The sequence below is a fragment of the Antedon bifida genome, chromosome 1 (assembly GCF_963402885.1).
Source record: "Antedon bifida chromosome 1, ecAntBifi1.1, whole genome shotgun sequence".
In the NCBI taxonomy this organism is placed as follows: Eukaryota; Metazoa; Echinodermata; class Crinoidea; order Comatulida; family Antedonidae; genus Antedon; species Antedon bifida.
In genome coordinates this window covers 20,449,430-20,471,039 of record NC_136226.1, presented here as the reverse complement: position 1 = coordinate 20,471,039, position 21,610 = coordinate 20,449,430, and the positions used below count along the sequence as shown (strand labels likewise).

The 21,610-nt window shown below is 34.2% G+C and overlaps 1 protein-coding gene across 2 annotated transcripts in view; it reads right to left on the bottom strand.

Annotated features, from left to right (window-relative positions):
• Nucleotides 1-21,610, bottom strand: part of LOC144844447 (histone-lysine N-methyltransferase SETDB1-like) — a 258,872-nt gene that overhangs the window by 233,975 nt on the left and 3,287 nt on the right. The gene's annotated exons all lie outside the window — the stretch shown is intronic.

The following is a 21,610-nucleotide window of genomic DNA, read 5'->3' as shown; positions in this document are numbered from 1 at the left end:
TTACGTATAAGAAAACAGAGACGAAACCGGTTGGTAAAAGAAGAGTTAGTTTAGTTAATCCTGCGAACAACAAGAAAGCTACAAAAGGGAAACTATATTTGAAGTTGTATTGTCCCCAAAACATGAAAAATGAAGAAAAAAAAAATATCAAAATAAGTTTACCATTTTTCCAAACTCATCAGCTCAGAATTTCCTAAACATGACGGTTAGCTAACAACTCATAAATATGCATGATATGTTAATGAGCATCCAAATAGAGGAGATCCAGATGCAACGAACAGAAGAAAGTGCTGTGGTTTCCCTGATCGTATGAAGTAAAAAGCTCTGCAATGGAAAAAATCTCAAATCTCAGAGATTAGGGGGAGGCTTTTATTAGACACAATACAGTATTTGAATATTTTGGCCGCCATCTTGTAAAGACCCATAAAAGACACCCACAGGGCTACAGATTGGGCAACAACGTTTTCTGGTTTATTTTGACCCACTAAAGATATTTAGACAAGTTGCCAACTTCCATCACAAGGGCGAGGGCGATATACTTTTCTCTATGGAGACGTATACGTGTATCAGCTATGCAAAAACTTACTAAAAATATCTATAATATATATAAATATGAATAAAAATACTGTAAGATGAGGGCGTATCAATTTGATCTCTGGTGCGCGTGCGTACAACTGAGGACTAGTGCTGTTCCGCCGTACCACGCCGAGAATGTTAAAGAGTCGCTATCCAATCGAGTTCGAACAATACCATGAAAGCCCCAGTGGTCTAATGGTTAGGACATCTGCATATCAAGCAGGCGGTCCGAGTTCGAGTCTCGGTTGGGGCGACTTTTTCTCATTCTCACAGATTTCCTCATCTTTATCGTTTCAAATTAATTAATTAAATTTCAGTATATCACCGGGCGGTTTAGAATTAATGTTCTTTGCCTGATGAGTTTATATATATAAAAGTATCTCTTCGGAGATCCCGCCTCGTGAATAAAAATACTGTAAGATGAGGGCGTATCAATTTGATCTCTGGTGCGCGTGCGTACAACTGAGGACTAGTGCTGTTCCGCCGTACCACGCCGAGAATGTTAAAGAGTCGCTATCCAATCGAGTTCGAACAATACCATGAAAGCCCCAGTGGTCTAATGGTTAGGACATCTGCATATCAAGCAGGCGGTCCGAGTTCGAGTCTCGGTTGGGGCGACTTTTTCTCATTCTCACAGATTTCCTCATCTTTATCGTTTCAAATTAATTAATTACATTTCAGTATATCACCGGGCGGTTTAGAATTAATGTTCTTTGCCTGATGAGTTTATATATATAAAAGTATCTCTTCGGAGATCCCGCCTCGTGAATAAAAATACTGTAAGATGAGGGCGTATCAATTTGATCTCTGGTGCGCGTGCGTACAACTGAGGACTAGTGCTGTTCCGCCGTACCACGCCGAGAATGTTAAAGAGTCGCTATCCAATCGAGTTCGAACAATACCATGAAAGCCCCAGTGGTCTAATGGTTAGGACATCTGCATATCAAGCAGGCGGTCCGAGTTCGAGTCTCGGTTGGGGCGACTTTTTCTCATTCTCACAGATTTCCTCATCTTTATCGTTTCAAATTAATTAATTAAATTTCAGTATATCACCGGGCGGTTTAGAATTAATGTTCTTTGCCTGATGAGTTTATAATATATATATATATATTTTTTTTTGCTTGAATTTTGTGATATATTGAATCTAAAGGATTTCATAGTATAAGTGAACAACCAGGTACGGTGTATATTTGATTCGTTTGGGAATTAGCCAAAATTCTGAGCTTTGAAAAAAATGACGACGAATCGTCCTAGTCACTCAAAAGACTCGCCTTCAGATCATGTGATCAACGATGCGGCATCCCGGGACGCTTCTGGTAAAGTGAAACCGGTATTCATAAAAGTAGACGAAGTAAATACTGTCGGTGATAAATATGTTGAACCACAAGATATTTATAAGGTACTGATGAAGTGTGTTGAAAGTAAGAAATATAACTGGAATACAAAGGATCAAGAATTTGTGGAGATTATAAATTGCCAAAAAGATAGAGTAAAGCTAATAACAATTATTGATGGGCAACTCAGTAGTTGTATAAATGGTGATCGGATGTTTTATGTTGGCAAATTACAAACACCATTACCAAGATTCCTGAAGATAAATGACTTTAAAGTTAGGCTCTTCCACAATGGGCAAACGGATGAAAGGATCAAATGCTCAAGGTGTTTAAAAATCGGGCATAATGCATCCAAATGTTCAAATAATATCGTATGCATGGCATGTGGATTAGAAGGGCATAGAAAAGATCAGTGCAGTGCGGAAAAGTTACTACCTTATGACTCTGGAGAACAACTAATTCAAGATATGTGGGAACGTGTCAGCGTTAAAGAACAATACGAAAGATGCTAACACACATGAAAACAAAGAAATTATTAATGATGAAGTTTCAAACACGGAGGAAAGTACAGGCAATGAAGAGGAAGACAAGGAAGAAAGTGAACAGCATGAACATCAAGAGAAGGAAGGCAAGATCACAGACTTCCTTAAAACAGCCTCGACCACAGAGAAGAATGTAAAGGGAAAAGAGATTAACACCAACGAACAAAAGGATGACGAGGAAAACATCTCTCCTACCTTGCCAGGCTCAAAGAGAAGAAGAAAATCCAGTAAAAGTAAAAAACAAGTAACTACAGAAAAATGAGAGTGCAGGGAAAAATCTCTCCAGTATCGCATCGCAAATCGCGACACAAAATAAAACAATTGCTACGCGATTACCGAAACGGATCGCATGGTTTCGCGATACAACAATGAACAACGGCTAGCTATAGGCCTAGGCCAGGTTTTAGGCCTAGGTAACTAGTGTGAGGCTACATAGTCTAGTCTAGACATCGCAGGCTCTTCTGAAGCCTCCAAATTTTAGTCAAGAACCGTCACTTGTGTTGTTTGGTTTATTTCATCAAAAAGTAGTAGGCCTAGAGATATAATTATTTTTTGTAAAGATCGACGACATGCATCGTTATGTTTTTGTTTTTACTTTTAAATAATTGAGGGCAGCAAAGTGCATGCCGTGTGCAAATTGCTTGGCGAATTGTGACAACAAACTTCAACACGATTCCTGCTCATGATGAATGTTTGGTATTAGGTTTTTATTTGCTGGCTTGTGCAAACGTGTGTGCAAGCGCGAGTCATTCAAACTGATACGAAAGGTATTGCCTTATGTTTCGTGACGTTTACAAGCGTTTGTATAGTAAAATAAATGTTATTAAACATCAATTCCTGGGGTAGCACTAACATTTCATTTTGTTTAGCCATTTGGCGAATTTTAGTCAAATCAGTTTATCTATAGCCAAAAAGTCCAATTTTTTTATTTAGCCAAATGAATCGGTTTTTAGCCAAAATTAAAAATTGTTGAAATATAATGGTAAAAACATTTTAGTCAATTTATCTATTTCAAGGTCTATACACTGTTCCCTTAAAGTTTTTGTAAGGCATTTAGAGAGAGAACCATGCCTAAATCACTGTATAATTTTTTTTTTTAAATGTTCGTTGTATTTTATATGATCAAAACAATTTTTCAAATTGTTTTTAATCATACAGCATTCATACAGTTATCAATTTAATAAGAAACATTTTACAGTTTTCTGAAATCCTCTGAACGCTATGTTATTTTTGTTTTTACGCTTGGCTGGTCATGTTTGTCTGATGGCTTCCGTCACATACCAGGCGAAAATCGTGCCCTGAGACTTCACGGTCACCACCGCGCAGCGGGTGAACGTTTTTAAATTGGGTATGCTCAAGAGGTGCGAAAGTGCAGTAGCACCGGCCCAGGCCTACAAAATTATGTACGACGGTACGTCGTATGCTAAAAATATTGAGGAAAATTCCTAGCAAACGAACACTCATATCGTTGTTGAACGTAAGATAATATAGGCCAAATCACATAGTACCACATCTTCTTTCTGTCAGGGGGAGAAATTTATATCAACAACACAGAAGCCGGCGGCTGGCCCCGCTCAGCTGTAAATGCACGTGTGTGTTAGCTAAATCCCCGTTAGACTCTACCATTTCCCGAATGTTGTTTTGTTTACTCTACTGACCACACACGAGGGAAGTTTATTAAGGGTAAAATATGAAACTACATTAAATTGGCAAGTTTAAAATGCATAACGCATAAATATTTGATTTCGATAAGATTAATACGTCATTCATCGAAGATACTATGTTTCTTTTTAATCTGAAAAGTACACCTCTATCGAAAAATAGACAATCCCGGTAAATAGCCGTCGGCGGTCGTCGATCGTTTGTGCAGCGCGTGATAGTTTGGGTAGACTTCATCATCCATGTGTCGTGTAACGTCTGTCTCTCTGTGCAGTCTACCTCTGCTATCTCCATCATATTGAAATAACAAAGAGACACCTGATACAACGAAACAAGTTGACGAAGAATGGAGCGTGAAGTAAACAAAGTGATAATAAATGCTTGGAGATCGACAAATGGACCTTTTAGTTGGACTTTATGCTTTCGCCAAAATGATTATTTGATTATCTATTTTATCATATATCATCGCCAAAATGGCTAAAGTAGCCGTTTTATTTTTCGCCAATCTGGAAACGTTTTCGCCCATGGCGACTTGGCGATCGGCCAGTGCGAGCCCAGAATTCATTTTTTAAACTTTATTACTGAAGAGAAAAATAAAGAAATAAATAAGCATACGTCTATCTTGTGTTTATTTTTATTGTTTAGTTTAATATCTACCCTTTGCTATAATACATGAAACCAACAACATACATTCTGTTTTTCTGTGACACTACTCTTCTTGTGGTTCTGTTGTTATCTCAACATGGATAAATTAAAAATTAAGAAATCTGTTCGTTTCGTAACTGCTCAGAAGTGGCAGAAAGAAACAGAATTTAGAGCGTGGCTTAAGCTAAAAAGTAATACGAATGGTGAGTACCTTGAGAAGATGTGGTGCTCAGTCTGTGCTTTGCACGTCAATAGAATAAATAGATACAGAAACTATAGTCCGGCATTTGTAGACGGCATAAGTGATCAAAGCACATTAAAACGGGACCAGGTTACCAAACATTCCAGGTCTGAACAACATCAAAGAGCCATGAATATGGACAGTAATCCATTTAGCCGTGCCCAACTGTACACTCAAACTAAAATTGGAAATTCGATGTCCAAAGGTGAAACAGAGGAACGAGGAAAGGTACAAAAACTCATGGACATTTGTTACATGATGGCGTTGGAAGAGATTCCGTTCAGTAAGTTTCCTCGTATTGCCCAGCTGGAAATACGACACAAAGTGCCACTGGGTCACACATACTTAACAGAGCCCAAGTGTAGGGAATTCTCCAAAATAATTGGAGAGGTAATCGAGAATGAAACCTTAAAGGCCAGGTGCGGGCAAAAAATTTCTATTGATCATACATTCCAATAATTATCGATCTATAGTTTCCCCTATGTTTCATAATTTTTGGGATTTTATTTGTGTTACACAAGCTTGTTGAAAATAAGCACTTTCTTATCAGTGGGGGGATAGTTCAAATTACACAGTAAAATCTCTATTCTTTTGTACACAAATTTTGTAGAGAGGCATTTTAAAAAACTATTAAAAATAAACGGTGTGGTAAAAAATGTTATCAGATGAATAAATATAGGTAATATAACTTGAATATTACATTTCTGGTATTTTTATTCAACTTCAGATTTTTATTTTCATGCTATAGCAAAAATTATCCACCGTATATCCACCATCTTTTTTCACTTTCTAGGGAGTCACCAGACATGTTATTACATTAGGTTAACTACCTAACTACTGAAAAAAATGTCTTCCTGGTTTTCATGGCAGAATTTTGCCAAATTTTGTATTTGACCATATTAATGGAAATTCATGTTTTTTCGTCTTGATTTCTATTACAAATTTTTTATTTATGTACTATTAACCAAATATTATATTTAAAATTCATGCCTGTACCTGAGCTTTAAATAAAATTAAAGAAGCAAAGTGTATTTCTATTTTATCAGACGGCTCTACCGATGTGGCAAACCTAGAAAAAGAGTTAGTATATGTCACTTTCGCTACAAATGCTGAAGTATCAACCAAGTTGTTATCAATTAGGAATATTAAATACGCCCATGCCGAAGGTTTGACAGAGCTCCTGCTAGATGTAATGAAGTGTGCTGGCATAGACCCCAAAAAGCAACTGGTGAGCTTCTGTGCCGATGGGGCCTGTGTTAATATGGGGCGTGTCAATGGCGTCGCTGCTCATCTCAAACGGGACGTTCCAGTACCTTGGATGGTTGTAATCCATTGTGCAAGTCACAGGTTGGAGCTTGCCATAAAGGATGCCTTTAAAGGTGTCTCGGGTATCGAAATGGTAATTGATATGCTGCAATCAATTTATTACCTATATGAAAAAACAGCAAGCGACTCAGAGAACTGACAGTTATTGGAGAGTTAATGGAGGAAGCCGTCTTAAAACCCTGCGAGGCTAACGGCACAAGATGAATTCAACACAAAGCAAGGTCCTGCTCTGCACTTATACAGAAATAACCAGCTATTGTTGCCCACTTGGAGGCCCAGAGAGCAGACAACTCCGATGTTCCAGCTGCAGAAAAAACCCGTCTAAAAGGATACCTGAAGATTCTTAAAAGCCTGAAGTTTGCCTTCCACCTTCTATACATGAATATTGTGCTTGTGCCATTATCAAAAGTTTGCCGTAACTTCCAAAAAGGCAGCATCGATTTGTTACAGACCACATCATGTTTGGAACAGTTATCCACAACGCTTAATCATATTGTCAATTAGAAACTGAAAACATCGCTACCATGGGTCCACTTGGTGACCTAATCGTACGGGCGGACGCTGATCCTGGTAATGCAACATACAAGCTTGTCCGACTTTCCAATGGCTCACCCGCAGTTTTCACGGCCTTCAAAAATCAAATGGTCGTAATTGCCGAAAAAATAATGGAGTGTATGTCCATTCGATTCAGAGACATTGAACATGACAAAAAAATCACATGCCTCAAATTGCTTGACTGCACGCTGTGGCCCAAAGACAAAGACCAGCTATCTAGTTACGGTATCGATATCCTGGACACATTCATTGACAAGTTCGCCGATCTATTATCTGCAAATCGTTACCCAAACCGCCAACCCTATGGAAAGCGCACAGTGGATGACCCTGAAGGCGATGATAATGTTACAGTCAAACATGCCAAATAAACTTGAATACAGATGAGGTTAATTTAATAGTTAAAGACCCCTTCCCTACAATTTGTGACGTTTTGTAAAAATAATGCATATAAATATTACTTTAAAAAAATTAAACCAGGTCATTCCTTTTCTTAAATGTACGTTTTATGGTAAATTATGATAAAAGAGAGAAACAATGCACTACCTAAATGTTCTCTCGTGAACGGTCTTTGGGCCTAGCCTAGATAGGCTTGTTTTGTAGGCCTAGCTGATAAACATCGGTAACGTGCGAACATCGTACGCTAGCCAAAGGCCTAGCCTGACGTTGTATAGTTGCTGCATTATAGTCCGGTGGCAGGAGGGGGGAATCACCACCCGAAAGGGGACAAATTGCCATCCAACTTTTCTAGACTAGAATTTTCCGTAGATTACGAATATGGAAGGTAATCGATCAGGATAGGAAGCGTTTTCGAGATATAAGGGGTCAAAGTTCAAAATTGACCAATTACAACAATGTATTATGTATATGTATTATAACAAATTTATTGAAGCACAATTTGGTCTTTTATTACATTTTTATGATTATAAGTGTCTATTCAATCACCTTATGAAAAAAAAATCCTTTGTGATTAAGGGTCAAATGTCAATATTGACCAATCATAGAACGTACCTATAAAACCAAATAAAAACTAATATTTAATAAAAATTGGATGTTTTCTCATCCTGTTAATCAATCATACGCAATGTAAAAGATCGAATACATCATTTCATCAGTTGACATAAGGTCAATTTCATCAGACGACATAAGGTCAAAGGTCAACATTTTAATACGCGTATTAGTTAACAAATAAATGCAAAGTTGTCCAAACTATGATATTGATGGTTTTACAAGTAATCAAATTATTTTATTAGTAAAGTTATGTTATTTCATTATAATTTTGATTAATATAATTATAATACTGTATTTAATCAAATCAGACTTCGATCAGGATAGGAAGCGAATAGGAAGAGATAAGGGGTCAAAGTTCAAAATTGACCAATTATAACAATGTATTATATACATGTATTATAACCAATTTATTAAATTTCAATTTGGTCTTTTAATACATTTGTATGGTTATAGGTATCGTATGGTGTTATTCAGTCGCCTTATAAAACAAATACTTTGCAATTAAAGGTCAAATGTCAATATTGACCAATCACACAATTTGCATATAAAACCAAACATTTAAGACAAAATGTTATGTTTTATCATTCTGTTAAGACATCTATCAATCATACACAATCAAAAGAGCACATTTATCATTACACAAGTTCACATAGGTCAAAGGTAAACATTTGAACAATTGATATACTAAATAATGCAAAGTTATTCAAACTATGATATCGATGTTCATAAATGTAGTCACGTTATTTGATCAGTGAAGTTATGGTATTTTTATATTTTTTCAAAGTGCGCATTATTTTAAATGTATTAATATAATACTGTAAAATAAATAATGAAATTAATATTATGACGGTTAAAATGTTATGATGTTAAAATGTTACGCAGACCTTCAATGATTTGCCACTATACAGTTGCATTTATTAGGGCTACAATATTCGTTTTTGGAAAATAAACTACTATTCATCAGAACCAGAGAATACCAATTCGTACAGGATAGGGCATATGCAGATCCAGGTGGCCAATCTTAATCCACAACTCACTACACAGACATACCACAATTTTTATATAGCCACAGATAGTTTGGCCCATACAGGAAAGAGTTTCCTGTACACAAAGGATTCTAAAATAACCCATATGGATTTGCCAGAATGAACCCTTTTGGGATCTCTATGTGGTGTGCTACATATGTGCCCTGTATTAGAAATTAATATGAGGTAAATAGTTCATAGATGAACTATGGAATAAAACTAAATGTGCACCCTCAATCTTTAAATAACATTTATGGATTTGCCCAAATGAACCCAAGGGCCGATCCTTCATGGACCTTTCGGGTTCTGTACGTGGGGCTATAAGAGACCCTATATTGGAAATAATGTATGTGGGGTGAAAATGTGGGTTCATAGAGATATAATAAATATCCCTGTGCACCCTCGATCATCCATAAGGAACATTTTATGGATTTGCCCAAATTAACCCAAGGGCCGGTCGTTCTCCATGGATGGACATTAAGCCCCATAATGGAAATACACTGTGAGTTCATATAGACAGGCGCGGCCCATGGAATAAAGCTGCCTGCGCACTCTCGATCCTTAAGGAAAATTTATGGATTTGCCCAAATTAACCCAAGGGCCGGTCCTCCATGGACATTAAGCCCCATAATGGAAATATAATGGGTGACACTGTGGGTTTATATAGAAAGGCAGAACCATGGAATAAAGCTGCCTGTGCACTCTCGATCCTTAAGGAACATTTATAGATTTGCCCAAATTAACCCAAGGGCCGGTCCTCCATGGATGGACATTAAGCCCCATAATGGAAATATAATGGGTGACACTGTGGGTTCATATAGACAGGCGGGGCCCATGGAATAAAGCTGCCTGTGCACTCTCGATCCTTAAGGAGCACTTATGGATTTGCCCAATTATTAACCCCCAAAGGCTGGTCCTCCATGGATGGACATTAAGCCCCATAATGGACATATAAGGGATGACACTGTGGGTTCATAATAGACAGACGGGGCCCATGGAATAAAGCTGCCTTGCACTCTCGATCCTTAAGGAACACTTATGGATTTGCCCAAATTAACCCAAAGGCCGTTCATCCATGGACATTAGGCCTCCTAATGGAAATATAAGGGGTGACAATGTGGGTTTATATAGACAGGCACATGGAATAAAGCTGCCTGTGCACTCTCGATCCTTAAGGAACCGATTTGGATTTTGCCTAAAATGAAACAACAGCAGGTCATCTATTTAGACCCTTCTGTGGTTCTCTACTGTATGCTCAGTTCTACATTTGGCCCCTGTACCGGATCAATGCATTTGGCTACATAAGTTAATCTGTTAGAAATATATCGGGTAACTAAAACTGTAGGTTCCAATATTAAGGCATGGGAAAAGCATGTCTGTGCACTCTCAAAGGAACCCATATGGATTTGCCAAAATGAACCAAGGTTAACTTCTGAATTCTCTATGAGCCGTACATTCCGTTTATTGGAGATACATGGATACCTGATTGAAATTGCTCAAATATTTCTGAAAGACATTGTACTGTATAGTAATAGTATAATTCCCCTTCCACACCTCTTTGAATTAAATCCGCCCTGATAGGCTATTATGTACAGGATTTCAAAGCAATAATCACACTTGTATTTTTCAAACAGTATAAAAAGATTGAATAAAAATATCTATTATAAACAATTTGCCGTTAGAAATCTCTATGCCATGTCGTTATTTAGATGAGAAAAACAGGTCAAAGGTTAACATTACAGAAAATTAGGTGTTTCAGTCACTTACGAAAAAAATTTTGCATTATGGCAAGTATAAACATATATATTGTGAACAATTTGATACCAAAATTGGCTCCTTACGACAAATATTTATTAATTTATGTTTTTATAACCTTATTCAATTATGTCAAAGGTTAATAACCACACTTCCGGTCATTTTCAAGCAATATCATCTTTTACACTGAATATAAATGTATATCTTGGGAACAATTTGCTCCTATTTTTAATTCTCTCCGACCTGCCGTTACTTAGATATAGCAAAAAGAGGTCAAAGGTCAAAATTGCTAACAATGGGGTTTCCAGTCAATTTTACAAAGAAAGTTCTGTTAGAGCTAATATAAACATATACATTGTGAACAACTTGGCACCAAAATTATCTCACTACGTCCAGAATTTCCAGAGATATAGCATGTTTTTATATTGGTCAATTTTGAACTTTGACCCCTTATATCTCGAAAACGCTTCCTATCCTGATCGATTACCTTCCATATTCGTAATCTACGGAAAATTCTGGTCTAGAAAAGTTGGATGGCAATTTGTCCCCTTTCGGGTGGTGATATCCCCCCTCCTGCCACCAGACTATTAATTATCTTTCTGTTTTTGACAGACTCCGTTGATACAAATTGGGAGAAACCCAGTATTTTATCTGAAAAGTTAGGGAGTCTTCTATTTGTTTTGAGAAAAACAAAAATATCAATCCGCGCGCAATGCATGTTGGGATTTATAGCGGGCTGCTAAAATTATTAGAATCGCCTTATTTTTCACATTTTTAACCATTTAAAGACAAAAAAAGTTATCTCAGTTACATCAATCTAAAAGGGATCCTAGCTATTGGAAGCTTAATAATGATTTGCTGAAAAATGTGGATTATCAAGACCATTATTAGGGAAATTAGTTGTAATACCAAATACAACGAAAGTAACAATAGCCCTGATTTAATTTGGGAACTTATAAAAGTCAAGGTTAAAGACTTTTTGATTTTTTACAGTAAAACAATAAAAAGAAAAAATTTTAAAAAAGGAAAAACTTCAGAAACAATTAAAACTTCTAAATGAAGCAATTGACCAGACTTGCACTCATGAAAATGAATGTATTCTGACTGAAATTGAAGAAAAAACTAAACTTCTAGAAAAAATTTATGAAAAGGAGGCGAAGGGTGCATACATACGTTCACAAGTGCAATGGATGGAAGAAGGTGAACGGAGTACTAAGTATTTCCTTGTGTTAGAGAAAAATAACGGTACAAAAAAACATATAAAAAGTATAAAAAAAGAAAATAAAAACTAGAATTTAATTCGTCACTTTGACGAATTATAGGTGATCATTTTTATCATTTTACCGAAATAATTTTTTTGCACGTACGTTAACATACGATCAGAAAATGTTGATGTATGCCATCCTATTATACGCTTTAGTGCTAAGTTGTGCCTAATATATGCCATATACAATATGTACAGTATATAATGTATCTATATACAGTGTAGCATAGGTGAAATTACGGGACACACATCATGTTCTAATTTTTTGGTATGATGGAATTATCAAAATAAACTCGAAGATGACAATTTCGAAAGATAATGAATTGAGCAAATAAATATAAGAATTGGAAGAGAATTTGGCACGTAGAAGCGCTGTGCGCGCTCTTTGAAATTTGTATAACTTTGACGAAAAAGATGAAAAAACTACTTTTTAACTTCAACTGGCCATATGTTAACGTCACAACATCCGATAGGCTTAATTTTTATATGAATTCATATCTACATTTCATCAGCTTTCATAATAAATTATAATTATCAAGGTAACCTTTAATTCTAAAGAGCTGTAAGATATTCAAATTTACGGCGAAGGTGAAATTACACGACCTACGTTATTCAAGTTTTTACGCGTGATGACGTCATCAAAATAAAAATAGTGGCAGGTCATGAGAAAGTCAATTAATTGAGCAATCACATACTAAAATTTGAGCGAAAATCAGGCACAAATTATTAGAGATGCGTTCTATTGAATGTGATAAAATATGACAAAAGAGAAAAAAAACTTAATTTTAAATTCAAGTGGCCATTTGATGACGTCACAACATTTTGTACGTCAAATGTGTACATGAATTCATATGTACAACTCAATGGCTTCCCGAATAAGTTAAAAAAATTGGGGGTCATCTTGCATTCTGAAGAGTTATTTTCATTTTAAAAATGCCTTATTTTTCACCATTTTCAGCACTTTGATGCAATTAATTTGCGCATTTTGTCATTTTTAACGTGCTCGTATAGCGTTATCTTAAGTCGGAATGGACTCAAAATCGGTGATTGTACTAAGAATTGTGAGTAGATTGTAATTTATACATCAAATTTTATTTTTTTACGCTTTCTAAGAATCGCGTGCGCAAAAACGCGTTTTTGCGCAGTAATTTTTTGAAACGCGCAAATGGCCTAATTCATGCTCTAAATTGATCAAAACTTAATTTTGAGCGTTCTAAATTTTTAACGCGCGATTTCACGTGCATGACCTTGAAACGCGCAACTTTTTATTTGGTAATATTTTTAGCCTTGGCCTGAAGTTTATGTGTAGTGAATTTCATTAATATGTGATAATGAATTATGGAGATATGATTGATAATGTGATTTCACAAAATGGCGTATAAATGACGTCACGGATGAGTGATCACGCTGGAAAGCTTATTAGGATTAAGTTATATTATTTGAAAGATATTCTGAAATTTTGGTAATCATTGACATTAAATTTTTTGAGATAATTGTTACACAAAATAGTGTACAGAAACAATAAAAAGACTAGACATGTAACTCGTCACTTTGACGAGTTTGGTTATCCGCCGCGCAAGTGGTGCAACATTAACATAGGGGATAGGTTGAGGACAAAAGGAAGTGTTCACGTTGGCATTATGACCTGAACTGAAGAATATGATATGTTGTTATTACTGAATTTTATTATTTAAATTCATATATAGTATACACAGTATAATCTGTATCCATATCACATACAGTGTAGAATAGGTGAAATTACGGGACCCGATATTTATTGCAATTTTTAACATGTTGACGGTTTTAAAATGAAACGCGAAGGTAGCATTTCCGAAAGGAAATTATCTCAGCAACAACGTATTAGCGTGTAGAAGAAATTTGAATACGTGAAATATTGATGCGCGCTCTTTTAAATGTAATGAATTATGACGCAAAAGATGAAAATACGACCTTTTTTATTTAACTGGCCATATGATGACGTCACAACATCCGATTGGCAACATTTTTACATAGTTTCGTATCTACAATCCAATAGCTTCCAGAAAAAGTTTTAATCGTGATTATCACATTTTATTCTTACGAGCTATAACAGATTAAAATTTACTGTAAAGATGAAATTAATGCCACACGTGATTTAAATTTTTAGGCATGATGACGTCAAAAAAATTAAAATATTTTTAACTCCTGCGAAAGATAGTTGATTGACCTAGACAATATCAAAATCGGGGTGAAAATGGAAAACGGATAAGTGGAGATGCGCTCTATTCAATGTGGTGAGCTATGACGAAAGATACAAAAATCCTAAATTTTATATTCGCGTGGCCATACGATGACGTCACAATGTCCGGTTAGCCATATTAATACCTGATACGATATCTACAACTCATCTACTTCCAGAATATGCCATCCACAAAAAGTTGACCGTCTAGTTTAGAAATTACGACTGTTTAAAAAAAGGCATATTTTAAACGAATTTTTTAACCTTTTCATAAAAAACGCCCGCAAATTGTCCAATTCGACGTGCTCGTATGACGTATCTTTAAGTCGAAAATGTTTAAAATTTGGTAAAATTACTAGAAAAGGCTGGAAAAACATAAATCACGCGAAAAAAATACGTTTTCAATGCTACGTGCGCACCGCACACGTAAAAATGTGCGCACGCGTGGGAATTTTTGACATGCTTAAAACGACATGAAACGCGTAGAAAGTTGATTATAAATAAATTTTGCGCATTTTGAAATTTTAAATGCGCGTGCGCGCGTAACTTTGTGTAAAACACGCAATTTTTTTTCCACAGAAAGTTAGCGCATAATATAAATTAAACTTTTGCAAAGTTTCAAGTTGAAATGTTATTTGGTTGTCGAGCTATGTTAAATACGAGAAAATCGTTAAATCGCGCGTACGTCACGTTGCGCAATTGTAAGCATCATGAAAAGCTTCGCTTGACGACGTTACATAAATGTCAAAATGTCAACATAGTTAAAAAAATGTTATGTTTGCAAGTTTTAGAGAAAAGCGTTCCACAAAAATCATACAGAAAGAAAGAAGATCAAGAACTAGACATGAAACTCGTCACTTTGACGAGTTAGTTATCCGCACGACAAACGCCACATGAAAGTCATACGTTGGAATATTGCACACGGAAAAAGATTATGGCATTATGACCTGAACTGAAGACTTTGTTATTGCTGAATTCTATTTTGATTCATATATAGTATACACAGTGTAATCTGTATACATATCACATACAGTGTAGAATAGGGGAAATTACGGGACCCGCTCTTTATTGCAATTTTTAACATGTTGATGGTTTTAAAATGAAACGCGAAGGTAGCAATTTTGGAAGGAAATTATCTCAGCAACAACATATTAACGTGTAGAAGAAATTTGAATACATGAAATATTAATGAGCGCTCTTTTAAATGTAATGAACTATGACGCAAAAGATGAAAATACGACTTTTTTTATTTAACTGGCCATATGATGACATCACCACATCCGATTGGCAAAATTTTCACATGATTTTGTATCTACAATCCAATAGCTTCAAGAAAACGTTTTAATCGTGATTATCACATTTTATTCTTACGAGCTATAACAGATTGAAATTTACTGTAAAGATGAAATTAATGCCACACGTAATTTAAATTTTTAGGCATGATGACGTCATAAAAATTAAAATATTTTCAACTCATGCTAAAGATAGTTGATTGACCTAGACAATATCAAAATCGGGGTGAAAATGGAAAACGGATAAGTGGAGATGCCCTCTATTAAATGTGAGGAGTTATGACGAAAGATACAAAAATCCTAAATTTCATATTCGCGTGGCCATACGATGACGTCACAATGTCCGGTTAGCCATATTAATGCATGATCTGATATCTACAACTCATCAACTTCCAGAATTTGTAATAAAAATAATTTTTACCGTTTAGTTTAGAAACTACGATTGTTTAAAAAAAGGCTTAATTTTGACGAATTTTTGAAGTTTTTCATCAAAAAAGCGCGCAAATTATCATATTCTACGTGCTCGTATGACGTAATTTGAAGTCGAAATTATTTAAAAGTTGGTAAAATTACTAGAAAAGGCTGGAAAAACATAAATCACTCGAAAAAATGACGTTTTTAACGCTACGTGTGCACCACGCGCGTAAAAATTTGCGCACGTGCGGGAATTTTTGACATGCTCAAAATGACATGAAACGCGTATAAAGTTGATTAGAAATTGATTTTTCGCATTGCAAAATTTTAAACGCGCGTGCGCGCGTAACTTCGTGTAAAACATGCCATTTTTAGGGCACAAAAAGTTAGCGCACGATATAAATTAGACTTTTGCTAAGTTTCAATTTAAATTGTTATATGGTTTTCGATCTATGTTAAATACGCAAAATTCATAAAAACGCGCGTAAGTCATGTTGCGCAACTCTGACGTCATTCAATTATAGGAAAGCACAACTTCATGTGATTGCCCATATGTTGACAAAGTTATAAAATGTTAACTTTACACGTTTTAGAGATACGCTCTGCACAAAAATGACAGAAAGAAAGAAGAATAATACAGAAAAAAAAAAAAAAAAAAAAAAAGATGATGAAACAGGACAGTTACAAGGAGTTATCCGCCATAGTGCGGATAACTAAAAAGATGTTGAACAATCACAAGAGGTTATCCTGCAACTTCGTTGCGGATAACCAAAAAACTAGAATTTAATTCGTCACTTTGACGAATTATAGGTGATCATTTTCATCATTTTAATGAAATTAACATTTTTTAAACATGCATGTACGTTAACATGCGATCGTAAATGTACGCCATCCTATGACATGATGCATATACACTTATAGTGCTGAGTTGTACCTATTATGTGTTATATACAATACAGTATATACTGTATATCTATATACAGTGTAGCATAGGTGAAATTACGGGACCCACATCATGTTCTAATTTGTTGGTATGATGGAATTATCATAATAAACTCGAAGATGACAATTTCGAAAGATAATGAATTGAGCAAATAAATATACGGATTGGAAGAGAATTTGACACGTAGAAGCGCAATGCGCGCTCTTTGAAATTTGTATACATTTGACGAAAGAGAGAAAAAAACTACTTTTTAACTTCAACTGACCATTTCATAATGTCACAACATCCGATAGGCCTAATTTTTATATGAATTCATATCTACATTTCATCAGCTTTTATAATAAATTATAATCTTCAAGGTCACCTTTAATTCTGAAGAGCTGTAAGATATTCAAATGTATGGTGTAGCTGAAAATACACGACCTTGGTTTTTTAAGTTTTTACGCGTGATGACGTCATCAAAATAAAAATGTTGACAACTCATGAGAAAGATAATTAATTGAGCAAGCACATACTAAAATTTGTGCAAAAATTTGGTTCAAATAACGGAGATGCGCTCTATTGAATGTGATAACCCACACAAAAAGATAAAAATTACTAATTTTTAAATTCAAGTGGCCTTTTGATGACGTCATATCATTTTGTACGTCTAATGTGTATATACATTTATATCTACAACTCATTTGCTTCCATATTAAGTTAAAAAAATTGGGGGTCATCTTCCATTCTGAAGAGTTATATTCATTTTAAAAAGGCCCTACTTTTTACCATTTTTAGCACTTTTGTACAATTAATGTGCGCATTTTGTCATTTTTAACGTGCTCGTATAGCGTTATTTTAAGTCTGAATGGACTCAAAGTCGGAGAATGTACTAAGGATTATGAGTAGAATGTGATGTGTACATCAAATTTTATTTTTTACGCTTTTTAAAAATCCCGTGCGCAAAAACATGTTTTTGCGCAGTAATTTTTTAAAACACGCAAATGGCCTATTTCATGCTCTAAATTGATCAAAACTTAATTTTGAGCTTTTTAAAATTTTAACGCGCGATTCCACGCGCATGACCTTGAAACGCGCGAGTTTTTATTTGCTAATATTTTTACCCTTGACCTGAAGTTTACGTGTAGTGAATTTCATTAATATGTGATAATGAATTATGGAGATATGATTGATAATGTGATTTCACAAAATCGCGTATTAATGACGTCACAGTTGAGTGATCACACTGAAAAGCTTATTATGGTTAAGTTAAAGTATTTAAAAGACATTGTGAAAAATTTGTGATCATTGACATTTAACTTTTTGAGATAATTGTTACACAAATTTGTACAGAGAGAAATAAATAATAAGAATAAGAAGAAGAACTAGAATTTAATTCGTCACTTTGACGAATTATAGGTGATCATTTTTATCATTTTACTGAAATTAATTTTTTTTAAACATGCACGTACGTTAACATACGATCAGAAAATGTTGATGTATACCATCCTATTATACGCTTATAGTGCTGAGTTGTGCCTATTATATGCCATATACAATATGTACAGTATATACTGTATATCTATATACAGTGTAGCATAGTTGAAATCATGGGACACATATCATGTTCTAATTTTTTGGTATGATGGAATTATCAAAATAAATTCAAAGATGGCAATTTCGAAAGATTATGAATTGAGCAAATAAAAATAAGAATTTGAAGAGAATCTGGCACGTAGAAGCGCTGTGCGCGCTCTTTGAAATTTGTATAACTTTGACGAAAAAGATGAAAAAACTACTTTTTAACTTCATCTGGCCATATGTTAACGTCACAACATCCGATAGGCTTGATTTTTATATGAATTCATATCTACATTTCATCAGCTTTCATAAGAAATTATAATAACCAAGGTAACCTTCAATTCTGAAGAGCTGTAAGATATTTAAATTCACGGCGAAGTTGAAATTACACGACCTACGTTATTGAAGGTTTTACGCAGGATGACGTCATTAAAATGAAAATAGTGGCAAGTCATGAGAAAGCCAATTAATTGAGAAATCACATACTAAAATTTGAGCGAAAATCAGGAACAAAATAACAGAGATGCGTTCTATTGAATGTGATAATTATATGACAAAAGAGAAAAAAACTTAATTCTAAATTCAAGTGGCCATTTGATGACGTCACAACATTTTGTACGTCAAATGTGTACATGAATTCATATCTACAACTCAATGGCTTCCCGAATAAGATAAAAAAATTGGGGGTCATCTTGCATTCTGAAGAGTTATTTTCATTTTAAAAAAGACCTATTTTTCACCATTATCAGAACTTTTGTGAAATTAATGTGCGCATTTTGTCATTTTTAACATGCTCGTATAGCGTTATTTTTAGTCCGAATGGACTCAAAATCGGTGCATGTACTAAGGATTGTGATTAGAATGTGATTTATACATCAAATTTAATTTTATACGCTTTTTGAAATTTGCGTGCGCAAAAACGTGTTTTTGCGCAGTAATTTTTTTAAACACGCAAATGGCCTAATTCATGCTCTAAAATAATCAAAACTTAATTTGGAGCTTTTTAAATTTTTAACGTGCAATTTCACGTGCATGACCTTGAAACACATAAGTTTTTATTTGTTAATATATTTACCCTTCACCTGAAGTTTACGTCTAGTGAATTTTATTGATATGTGATAAAGAGTTATGGAGATATGATTGATAGTGTGATTTCACAAAATCGCGTATTAATGACGTCACGGTTGAGTGATCACGCTGAAAAGCTTATTATGGTTAAGTTAAAGTATTTAAAAGACATTGTGAAAAATTTGTGATCATTGCTATTCAACTTATTGAGATAATTGTTACACAAAAGTGTACAGAAAGAAGAATAATAATAAAAAAAACAACAATAAAGATTTTGTACAATAACAATAGGTGATCATTTTATTCTAAATGATCACCTAATAAAGATTTGATACAATAACAATAGGTGATCATTTTATTCTAAATGATCACCTAATAAAGATTTGATACAATAACAATAGGTGATCATTTTATTCTAAATGATCACCTAAAAAAACCTTACATATTTTGGAAAAGTTACAATTTTAAAGAGTCTTGGTCTAACTAATTTATAACGCTTCTATAATTGATGTACCAAATTATGTTATTTTACAGGTGAATAAACTGACATACGATTTCCTATGGAATGGAAAAGGGGAAAAAATTAAAAGAAAGACATTAATTGGCAAGCTAAAAGATGGAGGTATTAATATGCCGGATTTTGCATTACAGGTCAAAGCGCTCAAAGTTGCATGGGCGAGGATGTAGAATATATAGAAAGCATGTGGGATGGAAGCTATTACCAACATATTATATAAATAAGTTTGGAAATGAAAGATTGATCTTTAGTATGTCAAATATTAACCTGGCAAATTGCATTAATTTGAAAAACATTCCTCCTTTTTATTTAAAGGTGATACAATGTTGTACTGAATTCAACAAAAACTGTTGCCATGAAATTAATACTTCTGAAGAAGTTGTTAATCAAAGTTTGTGGGGAAACAAATATATTGTATACAAAAAAAGTCTTTGTTTTATAAAAATTGATTTGATTCAGGATTTTAAAAAATATTTGATATAATTAATTTTAACCGTTTGAAAACATCTAATGAAATCCTTGAAACACTATATAATAAAATAAACTGGCTCATGGAATATGCTTCCTTAGTTGATGCCATTCCAAAAGATTGGATTAATATAATTAAAAATCACAACAAGAACGTGCCTACAAATATTAAAGATGAGTGCATCATAACTAATGACGCATGTAAGCTGAAAACAAAAATATTCCTCCGCATGTAATGGGCAAATGGAATATGGCCTTTAACACTAAAAATATAAATTGGAGTGAAAAAAACAAAAATATGCACAACTAAATTACAAGCTGTTGAACAAAATTGTTCCTACTAATCAACGGCTTCAAAAGTGGAATGTTAAAATGAATAATAAATGTGACTTATGTGGGGTAATTGAAGACGAAATACACATGTTTTTTGAATGCATACGAAATAACACTTTATGGAAAAATATAGATAACATTTTTTAAAATATTGACAATGGCAGAAGCTCTTTTAGAGAACTTCTTTTAGGGTCTGATTGTGTATACAAAAATGACTTATGTTCAATTGCTGTCTTCTCAATAACATTAAGATTTTAACTGAATTAAACAAACCAGTGTGTAAAAACTCTTGGATTCTATTTAAGTCTATTGTTAAAGATCTGAACAAACTAACGCTCATATAATGTTAAAAGTGTTACCTAATTAATTTTTATGAATATAAAATATATCATGTATGATGTATTTGTTTTGACGTTGTTTTATATCTTTGTATATAATGTCTATTAGATGTATATAAATGGGTATAATTTAACAGTGTATGAAACAATACGGTGTATATATATATATGTGTATTTGTGGGTGTGTGTGTGTGTGTACAATGTGAACAAATATAAGAAACCCATGAAAACAAGAGGATAATATTGGAAACAATATGTGAAAAACTAAAATTTACAAAAATTATTAAATTTTTGTTTTTGTTTTCGAGCAGAATAATAGTTTAATACAAAAAAAAAATGTAAGAAACTAACGGGGAAAAAAGGAGAAAACAATATAATTAAAGAAAGAACATATGAAGACAGATATTACTGATTATTTGTAATGTATTTAATAATGATATGAAAGAATAAAGGTGGTGGTTCACACAACAAAAGATAAAAAAAACCTTTCATCACAAATTGCACACGGAACAATATTTTATGATATCTT